This window comes from Triturus cristatus, chromosome 3_2 (assembly GCF_964204655.1).
Source record: "Triturus cristatus chromosome 3_2, aTriCri1.1, whole genome shotgun sequence".
Classification (NCBI taxonomy): Eukaryota; Metazoa; Chordata; class Amphibia; order Caudata; family Salamandridae; genus Triturus; species Triturus cristatus.
The window spans coordinates 929,146,493-929,166,346 of NC_140584.1; the positions used below are offsets into that span (position 1 = coordinate 929,146,493).

At 46.4% G+C, this 19,854-nt stretch overlaps 1 protein-coding gene across 1 annotated transcript in view; it reads left to right on the forward strand.

Annotated features, from left to right (window-relative positions):
- Nucleotides 1–19,854, forward strand: part of RPS6KB1 (ribosomal protein S6 kinase B1) — a 526,632-nt gene that overhangs the window by 259,916 nt on the left and 246,862 nt on the right. The gene's annotated exons all lie outside the window — the stretch shown is intronic.

The window sequence follows — 19,854 nt, forward strand, 5'->3', positions numbered from 1 at the left end:
CTTTCTCATGTCTAGTTACCACACCCTTATTCAATATCGCCAGGCAAAGGCACTCTCGTCTAGTATGTTTTCCGTTGTGTGTTAGTAGTTTATTGTCTTGGTTGATAATGGTCTGCCCCTTCTCTCCTTTAACGGTGACATTTCATCGTGTCTCTACCCTGGTTTGGTTTTTCCAAAGTTAAACACGAAGCACTTCAGTTGCCTGCAGACGTCCCGCAGTTAAATAATGAACATTTTTCTCTCTTCCTTTGACTCTCGCCTTTTTCTACTCTACCTCTTAGTCCTCTGCCCTGCTTCACTTCCATCTCTTACCATCTCTTCTGAACGCTTCCCCTCCCCTCTCATCACTTGTGTCCCTATTTCTCTCTAATCTTTCTCCTCACCCTCTCCTTCCCCTACCCCTGTACTTTCCCACTCATTTTTCACTCCGCCCTTAATCTTTCTTCTCTACCTTACCCCCTTTACACGACCCCTCACATTGCCCTCTTCTCTTTTCTCTTTCTGTCACCTCTTCTTGTTCATCAGCTCTTCTAGCGCCGTCTCTGCCTCTTGTCCCCCCTGCCTCCTGACTTTCTCCCTCTTTGCTCTCTCCTCCCTTTCTCTCCCACTCTAGCACTTCACCTACTCTATCCAAGGCACCCATAGCAATCAACTGAGCTTTGCACCCTGAATGAGTGTAACTCAAGCAGCAGCAGTGCAAGCTTCCCTCGCACACGACCAGGACACCGTGCATGTCGGATATAAGCATGCATGCAGTGCAGCTTTCCCTGGCACTCAGCAGTGCTGAGCAAAGAATGCAGACTATGATCGAGATGAAGGACGGAGACTTCTCCTTCGGGGAACAGCGTGTGCTCCATCACCTTTGCCAGAGGGTGGGGAGAGCTCCTGGTTATGTCTTAAGAGTCGGAGACCTGTTCCTAGGAGGGAAAGGATGCTGTTCCTTTTTGAGTTTTGTAATTAAAGGGTAGGTGTACATAATTGTAAAGAGATAGGTCACCGGAGCTGGTGCACAGCAAATGAATCGCACAATACTGATGAATCTGAATGAACAGCAGTGCTCGTGGTTGCCACTAAAAGAAAGAAAATCATAGCTATTAGATGGAAGAAAATTGGGCAACCTGCTGTTTTTGGGGTGCTTCAAGGAGCCAGTTGCTGTTACCAATTAGTTAAAAATTCAAACGTCCTGTGCAGTCCACCTACCATGACAAGCTAATTTCCAGGTGTAAACCGGCCTGCAAGGTAACTCTTTGCATTGCTCATTGAAGTACAAAGCTGGCGTATATGCTGATGGAGACGAAAATAACGGAAGGATCAGGACAGCCAGCACTCCACCCGGTCCCTTGAGTTTACCGCCACCCGCACATGGGCAAAGCCCTGAAGTCAGAGCAGTGTAAACAAAAAGTGAAAAGGACTTCAGTCGGAGGATTGCTTTTTATCCCATTAGAAAACACATGTTGCGTATGTTCTAATACGGCAGTTTATCAGTTGTTTTATGCAAAGGGATGCAATGCTTACCCTGATATTCACATCAGCATAATTTAAAGTGAGGCAAGTTGTTATGTAGCTTTAAATGTACACTCACCTGCTGTAGTCATGGATTCCAAGTGAATGCTGTTTATTGTACATGACGCTACGTTTTAGATGGTCCCTGGCATTACAGGTGGGCTGCATATAAATAACTCATCTTTTTAGATTGGACTATGATTCCCTCAGTGGTTGAAGAGTTGGCTCTAAGCTTTAACCCACAGGACCATGCGTGGAATCGAACTTCTCTAGTTCTGTTATGGTGCTTTACGAGTATTGGGGTCGCCTGACGACAAAGTTAGGGTCTTTTGGAGCCACTTTGAATATTGTAGAGCTGGGGAAAGGTGGCCGGCCCTTTTCATCCCAACAAGTATATATGAAATGTATCACTTCCTAAAGGTTCAGTCTGTTTCTTGTGATAAGAGTGCAGTAGTTTACTTTGGTGATGTTAAAGCCCCGCTAGGCTATTACGAAAAGAAGCATTCGTATCCGCAAAGAAAATGCATTTGAAGTGTTGGATGGTTTTTATGCAAAGTGACATCTCACTATCTGCGAAGTGACATTTGTCTGTCACATTCCAGTATTTATTGTGAATTGCCACAGTGCCCAAACAGAATCTGAAGCCTTTCTCAGGTGTTTTGATCATTAATTCAATTAATGGTTCCATAGTTGTTTAATCAACAAAGATCTTTTGGGGATTTTTTCTTACAATTATGCTGATCTTTGCGCTAAGAACTTAATTGTAGTAGCTCTATGCCAATTTGTGTGGTTGAGCCGTGGAAGGTCTTTGTTAGAATAAAACTGCTTGAAATGAAAAAAGTAAGAGCTTTCCTATATATGTTCAATGAGCAAAAAAATTCCAAAGTGAATGCCAAAGAACTCATACCCTTAAGGCAGCTGTGCTACCCCTGATGAGGTGTTGAAGCGCTGTTTTGGCGAGTAGCAAGCTACTTCGGAACCCATTAAGGATTAGTGGGGAATTTGTATAGTGAAATATTAAATTAACTTGAGTGGTGGACATGTTCGTCTGTTGTTTGGATTAAAAAAGATAGTGGAGGGATGTTTTGGAGCCCATAGCAGTAGAGAAGGCTTTGGATGAGTAAATGGGAGGTGGAGGAGGAAAAGTCAGAGGGAAAGGTTTAGAAAGGCTTGTTTTGGGGGTTGTAATAGTAAGAGGTATGAGAGGATGGAAGGAGGAGTAAAGCAGAGTATGGAAGACTCTTGTAAGGGTTATTTTGGGGATCATAGTAGTGGTATGGGCTTTGGGATGGGTATGGGGTTTGGGATGAATGATAGAGTGGAGGTAGAGGATACATTTATAGAGGTATAGGGTGAGAAATAGGGTAGTGCATTAGAAAGAGTAGTAGACCGGTTGGAGACGAGTCAGAGTTGAGGTAAAGGATATATTGAGAGTGGTATAGGGTGAGAATTAGGTAAGTGCATATAAATAGATCCATAAGTACATGGAAGGTTTATGAATGCATAAAGGAAGGTAGTATATGTAGATTAAATATGCTTTAAATAAACTCCGACTTTCAATTGTTGTTGTACTGTAAATACATTTTATTTATTTGGTTTTTTTTTGTAATTCAATAGTGAAGCAATTGTAGCTAAATAGTTATGATAAAAGATTTACTTATTTATGCAGTAACTTATATACATGTTAAAAACATAGAATAATGTAACTATCAGTAATATGTACATTTTGTTAAGCAGAATTATTGAATATCCATATTTTTTTAAAGCATAATGTTCGAGGCATATGAGCTGTAGATCATATGCTTTTGCATAGTTCGCCATCTAGTGTTGGGTCCGGATGTGTGCACTTTTTTCTTCGAAGAAGTAATTCCTGTCACGAGGTAGGTGACTCCTCCTTTCAGTGATAGTTCAGGGTCGGATACAGAGACGTGCTCCTCTTCCATTTCGGCTTCCTGCACTTGCAATTCTTCGTGTTCGGACTCTTTTCCGAGGAAGTCTGGCGCAGAGCCGCTTTTTTGGTACATTTGGTGACGTTGAGCCCAACGATCACGTAGGGTTTTCTACAGCTTAAATGACTGACACGCATCGCAGTCTTTCTCGCCGGGTTCCTGGGATAGGCAAAGGTTGCACACTTCGTGCAAGTCAGTGCACGGGAACTTAGCGCAACACCCTGGTCATAACTTGAATGGAGTCCGTTCCATCAGCTGCTACTGATCCCGGCGCGGTTAGGCCCAATGGCCTTCCACGAATGTTCCGATCTAAGGTTTTCGAGAGAAAACGATAAGCGGAGAATGGGAAACGCGATCGATAAACAATACCATCGAGGGTAGTGGATTACGCGTCGAAAGGGGCCCGAAGAAACAGTGCTGAACCCGGAGCACAACAATTCATTTCCGAACCCAATGGTGGAAAAAAACAATCTAACAATGGAGTCGATGCCCATGCGCACAATCACCGAAAGTAGAAGTCATCTACCTCGTGACTGGAAAGACTTCTTCGAAGAAAACAAATATCAAATATCCGGACCCAACACTAGATGGCGATCTATGTAAAAGCATATGACAATACAACTCCATATGCTAAGAACAGATGCATACTTGGTAAGTAGCATTTTCCTATTCTACACGTTTATACATAGCAGTACACATATATAGGTACATATCTATCGTAAAAATAAATGCCTCTATACAGAGTGATATGCTGTATATATCTGTATCCGTATGGTGGTTATGTGGGGAAGAGCCAATTCTTGAGTAGTTTTCTGACCATAAGGTGATTATCCGTGAATCTTTTGTTGGGGTGGTAAAGAGTACCATAGTTTGGCTGCTTGATCAGAGCAGGATGTGCTACCACTGTTTTTTTTTCTTGTTTGTTGGGATTTTGAGGTGAGGTGAAGTGTCACTCTAGAGCGGAGGTTCCTTTGTTGGATGTATTTGGTGATGTGTTTGTGATGAAGAGCGTTCCTGTTCCATGTATCCCTTTGTGGATGATACAATGCAGCTTGAACAAGTATCTTTTGGCAACCGGCAACCAATGCAGGGGAGATGTGGTCTTGCGGTTTTATATGTAAGAGAAGTCCGGCAGCCGAGTTCTGAATCCATTGTAGTTTTATCACGATCATTAACGGTGATCCGTGTTGGAGGCTATTGGTATAATCAAGTTTGTACAGAACACGGGAGATGGTAGCCTGGACCTTGTGTGGTAATCCCAAATGGGGGAAGATTGGTCGCCGAGTTTTTATAGTAAAGCTTGATCTTGCTAGTTTGTTTACTTGGGCATTCATTGATAGCTTGGCGTCCATGGTCATTTTGAGATTTCTTACTTCCTTTGATACTTTAGGTGGTGTTCCCAGCTCATCAGGCCAGGCGGTGGGTGGGTCATAATGTTTCCAATCGTCACACTTGAGTATTTCTGTTTGGGAAACATTCAAATTGAGATGGCTCCAAGTCATCCATGATCCACAGCTCTTAGACAACTGAAAATTGGTAAGTTTCCAATGTCTTTGGGGCATTCCAGTTAAAGGAGTATTTGTATGTCATCTGAATAGTTATACGTGAGGTGAAATTGATTGATCAGTGCCTTTAATGGCTTCGTGTAGATGTTAAAAAGCATGGCCTAGATGTTAGATCTTTTAAGCACCCCCTGCTTTTGTGAATTATGGTTTGAACGAGAAAGGGGAGGTATAGATGACATTAGTTCTATCACAGAAATAGAATATGATCCAGACGAGCAGTCCTCTCTAGCTTCGTAGAGTCTTTGTGTCAGAGTGTCAGGGTCAACCATGTCAAAGGCAGCCAAGAGACATAGCCCCAATCACTATTCTACCTGATAGGGAAGGGCGCAGAATGGACATTCTTGGTAAACGCTTCTTGTATGGGTGCAGTAACCATCAGGGCAGAAAATGCATTGGCCCTATTTGAGCTATGACCGCCAGATGTAGTCCGGTTTGGCAGGCCTATTAGACCTCATACCAGAGGACAGAAGGCAGGAAGCAAGGAAGATGCTCTTGGAAGGAGAACGTGCAGCTTCGAAAACTATTGACTGCGGGCGGCCTTGATGTGCCCAACACGGGCTTTAGATAAATGGCAGGGGCTGCCATGCTCGGATGGCTGAAGGCAACCACGTTTAGCAAAAGAGACACAATTGATGGATGGAATGCAGAACAAATCAAAACATTCACCCCCAGTCAAGAGATCTGGGTTAAATCCATCATTCTTTTGCTCACCATGCCACCCCAGTTTAGACCTGGCCATATGCAAATCAGTCTTGACCCTGTGCCTCATGGGAACAGTCCAGCCCGAACTACCAAGCCAGGTCCTCCATGGACCGGAAATAAGCATCCTAGGACCGGTTTCACCCCTCTTCAGCCAGGATAGCTTGATTCCAGTGGCACAGTGAGCCCAGGACCCACGTATGGACATACCCAGCGCACTTGGGCGAGAAAGCAAAAGACACACAATTGATGGACGGAATGCAGAACAAATCAAAACATTCACCCTCAGTCATTCTTTTGCTGGCGTTTAGGCCAGAGGTGCAGACAAAATTCTTAGATATGGCTTTCGATGGGGATTCCCTCTTCGGAAAGCATATTAATGAAGCACTATTGGTGATCAAGACTGCTAAGAATACTGCAAAATCGTTGGTCACGTTGCAGTATAGAAAGGTACTATTCAGAGGGGTTATAAGATGTGGCTTTACCACTTACAAGGGGGATTACCAGAGAGCCCATCAGTATCAGCCTTATCAACCGCAGTACTGGCAGAGTGCCAACCCTCCATCGTATCATCATTCATCTACAGCTTGTTCCTCTCGCCAAGGGGGCCACAAACGAGTGCCTTTGCAAGGCCGTGACTCTAGCAGGAACCAATGATCACCTAAGGGTACCAGCTTTCCTCCCCTTCCAGCCTGTGGATGCAAAAATTTCCATCTACGTTCACCAGTGGCGCAAGATAACAGATCTCTGGGTGTTGGACCTTATCACCTTTGGTCACACTCTAGAATTCACTCATCGCCTGCCATCTACTCCACCCAAAAGAGCCCCTCCTCCCTCGTCTTCACTTACTAGACAAAAAAAGCTATGGTTATGCTTGTCAAGGGAGCAATAGGAAGAAGGTTTTCTATTCTCATTTTTTTAGATCGAGCCTGTAACAGCGCATGCGCTGTTCTGGCGAAGACTTTCTGAAATCCACCACACGCTCGCGTGTGTGCTTGTAGTTTTGGCCCAGGCTATTGGCCTTTGCGTGCGTCTTTAACAAAAACAGCACGCAATTGGCCAAAGCCTCTTTTTGTCCCACCCATATGCACGCCCACGGCCTAATGCTTGCGGTTACGCGCAGTAGCAGCATATGTTTCCAATTATCGTGCCCAGACGCGGGCACGATAATTGGAAACATATGCTGCTGCTCGCAACCACGTGCGCACACCAGCAGCTTCCGCATCTCAGGGGCGACGTGTTTTAAATTATCGAGCCCTGGTGCTCGCTCTCGCGCACCATTCACGGGCTTGTTCTAGCTAATCATGGCCGCACCATACTTTTCAACACGTATTTGATAGTGTTGTGGCTGCCTAGGCAGCAGACAGCGGGCACGAAAGCCGGAACCATGCCACTTCTTTAAGGGGGCAGGAACACAAAGAAGCAGAGCAGGGAACCCGTGAGAGCACAGGTACACACCCTCACACTTCTCCCTGCACTTGTGTACAAGGCCCAGCCTGTCTGTGGTGCGGGGTGTCTCTCGGACGAGGGGGCCGCAGAAGATGTTATAGACACCATGAAAGTGCAACTGGTGCTAGAAGCACTCGCAGGAATGGGTCTGTCAAGCGGTGAGCAGGTTCTTTCCGGTGCGCTGGGTTTGTGTGAGCAGTGGGTGTTGAGGGACGGATGGGCGCCACGAACATGATGTTGTGGAGCTACGAAAATGTATCTAGAAGCAGGCGTGGTTCGTCCATTGGGGCGTTGCCCCCACGCACCCGCTCGCGCCCGCAGCTACTTCGGTGTCTCTGAACTTAGTTTACTTAAGTTCAGAGACGCCGAGGGTGGGGAGAACTGACAATGCATGTCAGTCAGCATGATGTCGGACCGTGGGCGGTCCGGCGTCATGTTGACTGACATGCATGGTCAGACAAGCAGGAAAGGCAGCACAAGTGCGCATGAGTGGGCATGGAGAGTAATTTTTAGGCCGTGCCCAGTCATGCGCACTTGTGTTTTTACTGCCTTGCGCATGCCCATTACGAGCCCCTCGGTCTCCTAATGGGCAGGCGGCGGGCGAGGGGTTGGCACGCAGTGCTGACGTGCTGTTGGTGGAGGGGAGGGAGGTTGCCTTTCCTTGACGACGACTAGGGCTGCAGGTCGGAATTGGAAAACGGTGGACGGCGAGAGACGGACTCTGGACCCATCCAGAAGCGGGACGGTGAGTTTTATTTTATATTTTTCTTTCATAATTTAAACCCCTCCCGCCTAGCCCCGCGATGACCCCATTTCCACCCCCCCACCCGCCAGTCATGCGGGCTGCGACTGGGTGTGAGTAAAGTGGCATACCAGTAACTGCAAGAATGGCTTGAAATTGTAACACAAATCTAATTGATCATTAGGAAAATCTTTGCTACGACAGCTGCATCACCAAGTGTGGCAATGGGGTCTCTTACATAGTGCCTCATGCAAATAAAAATGTCTGCACCACAAGCGCCCTGATAAATGATTACTGTTTGTTTCCTCCACCATGTTGTCGAACACGATGGTGAACTCCCCAAGTAATCACATTGTGAATTAAATATATTGGAAGTTTGGCCAGCTACGGGCTCCCCAATATTTCTACAGCAGACACGAAGGTGCAATGGGATATTTTCTGACTGTGAACCCAAAGATCAGGATTTCCGGCGCAGACTTCCCCACAGTACAGCATTGGGGTCTCGAGCAGCAGTTGCTGCTTAATTTGGGCAGCAAATCAAAACCACAGTAAATATTTTACAGCACGCTTGCATTCCTGTCCTGCAGCAACACTCACTCGTTATAGATTCTGACTAAGTGTCCGAGGAGGACACCATAGGCCGGGGCATCATTGTGCCGCACGTGGAGGGAGCGCACCGAGCAAGACAGGCATGACCTCCCTGAACCACAGAGTACTTGGTGATCTACAGGTAACCCTTTTTATGTACACCGGAGACTTGTGGGTTTTAAAACATCGGGGAGGGTTTGGAAGCGTTGTGCATGCAGAAAGGGAGCCTGCCTCAACCGCACCAGTCTGGGCGTTTCTGACAGCTTGTTTGCTCGCCCTACCACTTTGAAATGTCACCAGCCGCCCCTGTCTAGAAGCGCTCTCAAAAACTTGCGTAGGACTCCGCGGTGGCGTGCGGTTGTTCCTGGGTGCGCTCGATCTGTATGTGTGGGTAGTGTTTTTTGTGAGGGAACGTGAGAGCACCTGGAAGAAGGTGTTCAAGGTAGGAACAGGAATTTGGTTGCTAGAGACAATCCCGGCACCGTGCTAAGGGCGCTGGTTCTTTCCGTCGGAGGAGTGTGGCTGTTCCTGTGTAAACGTGAGTAGGTAAAGAGTGTTTGATGTGAGAGGACGCAAGGGCGTCTCGAAGAAAATGTTATCGCGCTAGGAAAGTGCAATGCGTTTAGGGGACAATCCCAGCTTAGGACGGTTCTGTCCGGCAGTGCAGTGTGTGTGCGCTGTGCTTATGTGGGCAGTGCTCCGTTTTCTCGTCCTCCTGGATAAGGACGTGTGAAGGGCTTCTTCAGTGTCGTTGCCTGGAGCTTGACAGGCTTCTTCTCATGATATGTTATTGAAACCGTAGTTTATTTCCATTGTTTCTCCCTCTATGATATTTTGTCATATTATCCCTCAAACACGAGTCAGCCATCGCAGCCGGAGACGGGAGAGAACGAGCCCTGCTCTCGTAGGCTTCCTCTGTGTACTTGCGGCGCACTTTTTTTTAACATGTGTTTTTGGCTGGAACACATGCGTTCGTGTTTTCAGTTGATGTGCGCTTGTGTTTTCTTAAATATTTGTTTTTTGTCTGGAAAACTAGCGCTCGCTCCTCACCGTGACAGCCGCTGTTGCAACTTTACTTTAGTTTGCTATGTTGCCCCGAAACGATGGCAGGCTTTGCTTTTTAGAAGGGACACTTTACTGCCCTGCCCCACTTCGCCTTTCTCCAGGTCACTTTCCTTCGCTCCATTTCTAGATACCCATTGCATTTTGTACGATGTCCTACTATTTCCTGTTTTGCTGCAGTTGTCAGTCTCTAACCTTTAATGAGAAGGTTGGCCAGTTGTCGTTCGAACAGAAAATGACTTCCAAACTTTCACTTTCGTTTTGATCCTCCCTACTGGTTCAGTGCAGTCAGACAAGACTCACATGCATCGGTAATCAGTAGTTGGCAGTATTGCCAAAGTATGGCAGGTTATCTCAGCGCATTTTGGTGTGTTTTGGTGGGAAGCAGCAAAGAAGTTGGAAAACAAAAGCAAAATTAGTTACCTCAAATTCTTGGGTATTGGATTTGAAAACTAGTATAAGATGTTTCAGCACAATGGTAATAGAACTCTTTAGCACTTCGTGCTGCCTTTAGGTTAGGTCGATGCGACCTGTTCCGTCGCACCTGGGGCCAAGCTGGTATGGGCTCTCTGTGCATGACCGGCTGAGGTGAAAACAGAATAGCTTGTTTGCAGAAATCTTTGTATGCACAACGTTTTGTAGGCGATAATTGCAACATCATCATAAATAACTCTGGTGGTTAATGCACTTGATGGAGAGGCTGAAATTTGGCTAGTCACTGGTTTGACTCATGATAAAGTGGCATACAGGGTTGTTTTTTGGTCAGCATGACTACAAATAATAATAATCAGAAAAAGGATTCTGATGCATACAGCGTAAATGCAGTTAAAAAAAAGTGTATTAGCCCTGGCTGCTTCATGTGTCCATAAATGTTTCCTGAAGCAAGCATGTATTCCTGCATCACACTGCCTGACCCAGTGTGTAGTAATTGTATAGCTCTTCAATCCCTGGTGGCACAGCACCCAGGATAATGTGCTGCATGGCTAAATGCTTAGAAGGTCCCAGAGGCGAGACGTATTGGCTATGCCAATGCTTGTCTTAATAAAGAAATCGGGAGAATGGAGATCAATATTGGACCTCAGGAATATCAAAATGTTTCTCAAGAAACAGAAGTTCAGGATAGTAACACTCTACGAGATTCTATGCCGTCTCAACGAAGAAGACTTCATGACCTCACTCGACATGGAAGATGCATATTTTCATATCGCTCCATCTGAAACATCGGAAATTCTTAAGATTTATGGTATCTGGTACCCACTACCAATACAAAGTACTTCTGTTTGGCCTCAAATCGTCACCAAGGATCTTTACCAAGTGCCTTTCACCTGTAGTAGCAGCCCTGCGATCTCCAGGTCTCCAGGTATTTCCATATCTGGACGACTGTCTGCTCAAGGCTCCAACAACACAATAGGCTAGTCAAGCTACAAACACCTCCCCTCAGTTGTTCCAGACTCTAGGATTCACTGTAAACAAAGAAAAATCTTCGTTCCTCCCCAATCATGTCATATCCATTCTAGGGGGGCCATAGATACCAACCAGTGCAAGGCCCTCCTATCACATGAAAGACAAATACGATTACAAAGACTGGCAAGAAGCATATCAAGAAAAAGTTAGTTTCAGTACAGAAATACAAATCTCTCCTGAGTGTGTTCAGCTATAGATCTCTGGCCGGGCTGAGAATGAGGCCTCTTCAGGAAGAACTACAGAAGCAATGGCTGCAAACCTTGGGATCCTTCGAGGATGTAATACAAATCACACCACGCATGGTGGAGACACTGCAATCATGGTTTCACGCACCAAATCTCCTTAAAAAACCTGACATTCCTCCAAACTATCTGACTTCATACTGACAACGGATTCCTCGATGGAAGGCTGAGGAGGCATTCTGCAAAAGTTACAGATACAGGGCAAGTGATCCTCTGCTCAAACATCAGCACATCAATAGGCTAGAGCCATTTTCCTATCCCGCCAGGCTTTCTTACCAAGGATAACCGGTGCGTACGAACAATACCACCAGCATGTACTACATCAACAAGCAAGGAGGAACCAAATCCATCACGCTATCCCAGGAAGCGCAGGAACTATGGGATTGGTCGACACAGCACAGGATCTCGCTCAGTGCCGAACATGTCAGAGGTCTGCACAAAATACTGGCGGATACGTTAAGCAGAACGCAGTCCAGTTGTCTTAAATGGGAGTTGGATCAGTTCCTTCAACAAGGTGTTTCGGAGATGGAGAAAACCAGCTTTAGACCTCTTCGCAACGAGAGAGAATGAGAAATGCCAGTACTATGTCAGCAGGTTTCCTCTGCCAGGGTCTAGAGGGAATGCGCTTTTAATGTGAAGTTGTAGGAAACTGGCTTTATATATACTACACCAAAATGAGGTATAGTGTGTATAGAGTCCAGGTGACCCGAGAGGTAGGCAGAGGTTAAAGTTAGATAGAACCTTACTCTCTATTTGTGGTAGAGTGGTCGAGCAGTAAGGCAGTATCAGAGGACAGTGTTAAGCATTTGATGTACAAATAAAAAATGTAACATATTCCCACTACACCACACGTACACACACACACACACACACACACACTATTCACATACTCAAGAACTGAACTCTAGGCCAATTGTGTTTGTATATAAATTATATACTGTTGTTTTATTTTTAGAACCAAGCAAGCCTGGCACAGGTAAGCATTAAATGCTTTACAGTAATAAGTAGCTGATGCTAGAACAGTTTGAAAATGCAATAGAACTTGTACTTTGTTTGATTTACAGGGGATGCAGTAGTTTGCAACACTTGGCAAATACAGTACATTGAAATGAATAGGCTTTTTCAGTAAATTACAGGTAAGTTACTTTTTACGTTACTTTTCTAACTCAGTGCTGGATACCTGGATTCAGCACTGGGAAATTTCCTGCAAACAGGTAAGTAAATACGTTTTGGTTATTTGTGCGCTTTTTAAAGAATATTTTTAGATTTCAAAACTCCACACTTAGAAACTGTTTGGAAGAAAATTGTCAATGTTCTACTATGGAGGAAAAACAGGTTAACAGTTCACAGGTAAGTAATTGACTGTGGGAGTTAAGGTTCTGAGGTTAGACTCAGGGGTGCCCCAGGGTCAGTGATGCACTGTTGTTGCGGCACTAGGGCAGCCGGGTGCAGAGTGTTGAGCCCCAATGTTATCCAATGGGGGATAGGGGGCCTCCGGTTAGTGGCTGCTGGCAAGCAGGCCATTGGGTTGTGGGAGCAAAGCTCCTAGGGTTAAGGTCAGGGCATTTGGGGAAACAAAGTAGCACAAAAGGTGCACCCTCAGCGGCACTGGGATGGCCGGGTGCAGAGTGCTGTTTAGACGTCTAGCGCCCGGTTGTTTTCTATGGGGAACCTCCGGTTTGCAAAAGTACTGCAGGCAGGGAGACGAAGGACTAAAGGGTGCGACCACCACTTGGAGAGGTAAGTTGGGAAGATAAGTGTTGGTTAGGCACCGTCTGCTTGGGCACACAAGGCCGTTGGGCGTCTGGTGCAAGGGTGCCTTTTAGGGTTGGATCTTCTTACCAGCTCCTGGTCGCGGTTAGGGGGGCCTTCTGGATTTAGATTGCAGATGTCGGCTAGAGGCAGGTCAGGGGTCGCCGGAGCTCATGTCAGGATCGCCAGGGTGACCACCTCGTGGTGTTTTTCCACTCGAGCTCGGGCCGGGTTTGGCGGGTGCAGAGTGGGCTGGATTTGTGGTCTCTGGCTGCTGCCAGAGATTGCAGTTGAACAAATCCAGTGTTTGCGAGAGAAGCAGTCTTTGGAAGTGAAGGCAGGCAGGTCCTCCAAGGTTTTCGAGGTTGCTGGCTGCAGGACACACCGGGATTTCGCAGGAGCAGGTTCGAGGGGAGACAGGCCTGTAGGGCTGGGGCCAAGTCAGTGGGCGTCTTCCTCTTGTTAGCTGGCTGCACGGCTGTTCGGTCCTTCTTCTTTTCTTCTTGTTGTCAGGCTGGATCTGAGGAAGCAAGGTTCAGGGTGTCTCCTAAATACTAGATTAAGGGGTGTTACAGGTAGGTAAGGGCAGGGACCAATGGGTCCCTTCCCTGCGGTGGGTATACTCCATATTGTTCCACCCTCCCGTGGGAAGGGGGCAGGAGCCTGTCCCTGGTTGGTTGTGCTTCAACTCGCCTCCCCCACCTAAGGGGTGGAGTTGGCAGAGGTGGGCACACCTCTTTACCTCACTTGTTTTTCCCGCCAGCTCTCCTGCCCAAAGTGGGGGGTAGAACCAGTGGGGACCAGTTCTTGAAAGCAGCAAATGGTCTGGGGAGGCTCACAAAGGCGGCATGCCCTTGAAGCTTCCCCATCGTGAACCCTGCCCATCCTGGGGTAGGAGGCTTGGCACCTCGTCCCAAGATGTGCATTCTTTCAGGCCCCTGGGAGCAGCAGGCTCTCGACCTAGGGGTCCAGAAACATGTCTGGTGGTGGCAGCTTAGGCAACCACTCAGTCAGGTCACTAGAAGTTGGTCGAGTTTAAGGAGGCATCTCTAAGATGCCCTCTCTTGTGCATTTTACATTAAATCCCACACTGGCATCAGTGTGGGTTTAATACCAAACTTCCCAGTCTTCAGTGTGGCCATTATGGTGTGGTGGAGTTTGTAATAACAAACTCCCAGCACCATTCCCGAGAATGGACTTGGGCACTGTAGGTGCACAGGGCTCATGCACCTGTACCCTCCACTGGTATAGTGCACCCTGCCAGAGGGGTGACTGATCTATGCCAGAGCAGTGGTTTGTGGGCATGGCACACAGATGTGTACCGTGTCTACTCTTCACTTTGTTGCAAAGGCATTGTGTGTGTGTCCGAGTACAGGACCTCTAAGGGTGGCACAATAAGTGCTGCAGCCCTTAGAGGCCTTTTCTGGTCACAGTGCCCTGGGTACCTGTGGTACCATTTACCAGGGGCTGACATTTGGCCAGAGATGCCAATTGATGTCTTAATCGAGGCCCATACGCCTACAACAATCTCCATCGCTTCTGGCCAGAGACAAGGTCCAGCTTTGTAACTTAGAACCATAATCTCTTCCTTTGCACGTATGGCTCCTGAGTTCCTAGAGTTCAAGGACTTGGATATCTCACAGGAATGCAGAGAGATTATTGCAAAATCCAGAGCTGACAACATTAACAAGATGTACCGCCTTAAATGGAAGCGGTTTTGTTTTTGGTGCCAGCGAAACATCTTGCACATGCTTCAAGCGCCTCCGGAACAGCTTTTGCCATATATCCTCTCTTTGGCTAAGTCAGGTTAAGTTATGTAATGTTAATTAAATTTGTAGAGCGTGGCGTTTACCAAAAGGTGTCCTGGCACTATGCACTGCTGTTACGTTAGCAGGGAGAAGGTCAATGAGTGACCAACCAGGTCTTTAGTCCCTTTCTAAAGGAGAGGAGGTCTGCAGCAATCCTGGGGTGGAACGGCAGATCGTTCCAGGCCTTGGATTTGCAGGTAATAAAACTCCTTCCTCCCCAGCTGATTTTTTAATTTTTTTTAACGGTAGGGATTTGAAAATGTTTTGCTCCTGTGGACCGAAGGGTCCTGGCGGGAGCATACCATTTGAACCTGTGCCTCAAATGGTCAGGGCCTATTCCATTAAGGACCTTGAAGGCTATGCAGAGGGCCTTAAAGCGTACCCTTTTTTTCACAGGAAGCCAATGTAACAGAGTTCATTATTTTTTCACGGAGACAAATTTGGGGGTGCCTGACAACAGCTTGGCTGCAGCATTTTGGGCTATCTGAAGCCTATTAATGTGCTGTTTGTGGGCGTTCAGATAGAGGCTATTGCAGTAATCCAGTCGTGCCATTACAAGTACTGTAACCACCGTCCTTCTGAAAGATAAGGTTTTATTTTCCTTAGGATTCACAGTATCAGGAAACATGCAGATACCACGGTACTTATATAATCACTAAAAGTCAGTCTGTTGTCTACTGTTACTGTGAGAAGTTGGCCTGATATATGATGTCACTAGTTCTAGTGTACACCTTGTATCAGTCCAAACAACCCTTATGGTGATAGGTTGTAAAGTCAACCTTATAGACCAGCTATCCTAGTGGTAGCATGGACAAGAGCAGTCTTAGGCTAAACTCTGTATGGCATGTAAAGCCAGCTGTTATACCATTTGCAATCCCTTGAATACCAAATGAAAGGACACCACAACAGATATATTATTAAAAATAGAATGTATTTATTCTAGTCAAAATACCCTCAGCACTCTTTATGAGATTCGAGGTAAGTACAAGACAGTCTTATTTAAGCATACATAAGTCACACAGGTAAGTAATACAGTTAGGCCCTAGGGGCCACGCAAACCATATACTAAGTAAGTGGTATAAGAACCACTGTCCCGAACACAGGTTAGGCCTAGGCCTAGGGAATCGCTGGGGCTACACTATCCTATCAGTTGCTAGGCAGTGGGAGGCCCACGGGATTCAGGTGCAGAGTGGAAACATTCACGCGTAATGCGTTAAAGTCAATAGAAATAGTAGTATTTAGAAATTCAGAGTTTTAGGACACTTCGGAAGGAACTAGGAGTTAGAGACTTGGAAACTAGACACTAGGATAGTCAATACCCTTGTGAGCACCGGAGTACTCTAGTTACCTAGCCCACGGGCTGCGGGTGCATAGGTGTGAACTTGCGTCTGGTTTCGTCGTCGACTCCTATGGATGCCTGAAGAAAAGATGCTGACAGGCAGTCAGTGAAGAGTGTCCGGTGGATTCCAAGGATGGAATCAAGAAGGAGGATACCTGCAAGCAGAGGGGACAGAGTCTAGGTCACCAGCCAGGAGCCGGGAAGGAACCAGGCGATGTCGTGAAGATGCAGGTGAAGAGGTGAAGCTTGTCGCAGCAGCCACGGGTACCAGGAGGCGAGCTGTCCCACGAGGGCTCTTGCTGTTGGCGGCGTCTATGTCGAGTTGGGACACAACAAGCCTTGGCGAGCGCAACCCACGCAGATTGAAGGATTCGCTTCTGTTGCAGACCAGGAAGGCCTGAGGTGCTTCTCTTTCACAAGGAAGCAAGGGCTAGTCTGAAGGAGCCAAACCAGCGGTGGAAAGTCAAAGGTTCGTCGTCGCAGAGGTCACTAGCCAACGGGCAAGCAACCGGACAGACGCGTAGAGCAGGAAAATGCAGAAGGGCCCCACACAGAACTCGTGGAGTGTGGAGGGCTGATCTTCGGTGCAGATGGTGCTCGGGGTTGGGGCTTCTCAATCCCCAGAGCACAACTTCGAGGGTACCTCAGAAGCTGCGCTGGAAGCTAGTAGCCGATTTTCCCAGGTAGCCGGTCCCACGTCTCTCGTCGCCTCCACGGATCTCAGCTTTGATGTGGATCAGGGTCGGAGAAGTCTGGAAGTCAAGGCGCTGGTCGGGCTCTGCAGTCGGTTCCTTGTAGAACTTCGGGCAAAGCAAACGGCAGGTCGCTTGATGGTGCCTGTTTGCACAGGGTGGCCACTCCTTGGCCACAAGGGAGATTCTTCAGTCTTCTTCCGTAGTCGAATGTCGAAGGTCCAGAGTTTCTGTTCAAGTTTCAGTTATCAGGATAATCCAAAGTCCTAGGGACTCAGCTCCCACTCTTATACTAATCTGGGGGGCTGGGTTACCTGCTAGATCCCTCCTATGGGTGGGACCAGGGAGGGGGGTGGTTACACCCCCTTCCCTTTGTCCAGTTTCGCACCAGGACTGGGGCTGGAGTGCCCCAGCACCGGTTTGAACTGGACTATGCATGTGACACCTTGTGTGCCCCAGGCAGTGTCTCGTTTCATTCATCCCTCCCTGCCCCAATACAATAAGTCCAGTCTAGGGTGGTGCTAGCACCTCTCACGTCAGGAAACCTATTGTCCAAGCCTCCCTCGCTGGAAGGACTCCCAGCAGCAGGAGGTCAGACTTGTGTCTGTGGCAGCAGCATCCATTTTGTGATGCTGGGGCTCTGGTTAACTTTAACCGGGTGGTAGGTCTTCAACATGTCTTCTCCCATCCTGCTATATCCTTCATGCAATCATGAAAGCATTCTCCCGTTTTTTTCCTTTCCATCTTTTATGGATAACACTATTTGAGTGTCATCCGCGTACGAGGTCAATTGGAAACCGAAGGATCTAATCCAGGTCCGCCAGAGATATCCCATAAATGTTAAAAAGCATGGGGCTCAGTGACGACCCCTGGGGGACCCCACAAGGAAGGCAGAACGGCCTGGATTTATTATTATCCAGGTTGACTGTTTGTGTTCTTTCAGATAGAAAGGATTGCAGAAGTTTCCAGGTAACCCCTTGTACCCCTACATCAGACAGACGGTCCATCAAAACCTTGTGATGTACCGTGTCAAAGGCTCCTGACATATCTAACATTATCAGTATAGCCTTCCCTCCACAGTCCAATGCCTCCCTTACTTCATCTAGAGATTTGATTAGGGTCTATTCCGTGCTGTGTTCTGCTCTGAAACCATATTGAGTAGGATCAAACTTGTTGTTGGTTAGAAAAAAGGTGCTAAGCTGGATGTTGATAGCCTTTTCTATAATTTTTGCTGGCAGTGGAAGTCGCGAAATTGGCCGATAGCTGCTAGGGTCTGTGGTGTCCAAAGTTGTTTTTTTTTTTTAGTAAAGGTCTCATTTTCTCTTCAGTGTAGGTTCACCTTGCTGCGATTTCCCATTACAGAAGATCTCCTTAAGTTCCCACTCTCTGTGCTTCTAGTCTGGTAAAACTATTTGAGGGTTCTCTTCTGCGCTTTTTCCCCTGGTGCCTGCACCCCCTCCGGAATAGAACCTCAACTTGTTCCTCACACAACTAATGAAGCAGCCTTTTGAACCAATTCACCAAGCAGAGCTAAAGTTTCTCACCTTGAAGGTAGCCATCCTACTGGCTCTCACTTCTGCGAGGAGGGTTAGCGAAATCCAAGCTTTTATAGTCAAGGAACCATTTCTTAATTTTTCTGATAACTAAGTGACTCTTCGAACAAACTCGACTTTTATTCCAAAAGTCCCTACGCAATTCCACCTCAACTAACCAGTAATACTTCAGTCTTTATTCCCAAATCCATCTAGTCCAGCAGAGCAAGCATTACACACGCTAGATATTAAAAGATGTTTAAAATTCTCCCTGCATAAGACAAAGGGCATAAGACGGATCAGCTACTGGTGGCTTAAGGACAGGACAGACAAGGAACAGCAGTAATAAAGCTACTGTTGCCAGATGGGTCTCCTCTACGATGCCATGACAAGGCTAAAAAGCCCTTAACAAGAAGAACTAAGGCACACTCCACCAGGGCAGTTTGTACATCAGTAGCTCTGTTTGCTGCAGTAACACTAGAAAATATTTGCCATGCTGCAACATGGAAGAGTGTCCACACTTTTACCCGGCACTACTGTCTGCAATCTATGTAACTTGAAGATGCAGCTGTGGGCCAAGCGGTATTATGTCACCTCTTCAATTAATGTGAGCCTCTTTTCTGGTAAAAGAGGAATTTTATTTTCATTAAAGTGGCATAGCTTTGCTAACGATCCTTCGATAAGGTTAATTTTTGATAACTCTGGAAATTAAACAAGTCTTTGGATGCATCCTGAATATAACAGTATGTTGAGGCTTCAGGTTTTGTTTAAAGACAATTTTTTTTAAAGATTGCTAGAATTGAAAGGGTATGTGTATGGTTACAAATGTCACCGTTACATTGGAATAACTTGTGGGATTTATGGGTTGCATGTCTCTTCTTCCACTAGCGACAGTACAATGTTTGGGTACTGCTTGCTATTCCTTTTCAAGCATGTGAATCTATGAAAGATACCCCAATACTGGATAAGTAAATATGTTACCTGTAACTGCGGTTATTCAGTATTGGTATCTTTCAAAGATTCACATGTAACCCACCCTCCTGATCCCTCTTGCTTCCTATAGGAGGGTTAGCAATTGAGTTTTGGATGAGGGGCTCCTCTATTAAAGTGAAGATAATGCTTCCACTCCCTAGATTCCTACCCAGGAGCTGGCTGTCAGGTTTTCTTTACAACAATGCCTTTGAAAAAAGTGATCTTTATAATTCTGCTACCAAGAGCTAATTGGCCGCAGATCGCTAGCTAATTAACTATGTTGACCAAATGAAGGCTGTTAATCGCAATAGCGGTTTCCTTTTAGAATACAAGTAACGGAATGCTCATCATTAATCTGGTGCCAACTCTTTTTCATTTACTAATTGTGTTTACTTTCAGCAGGAGCCACCAACTTGTATTGTATACTGTCCCATATTCCTATGTGGGTGGATGTCTTATTTACTGGTGGCATCTTAGTTATGATTATATGTCTCAT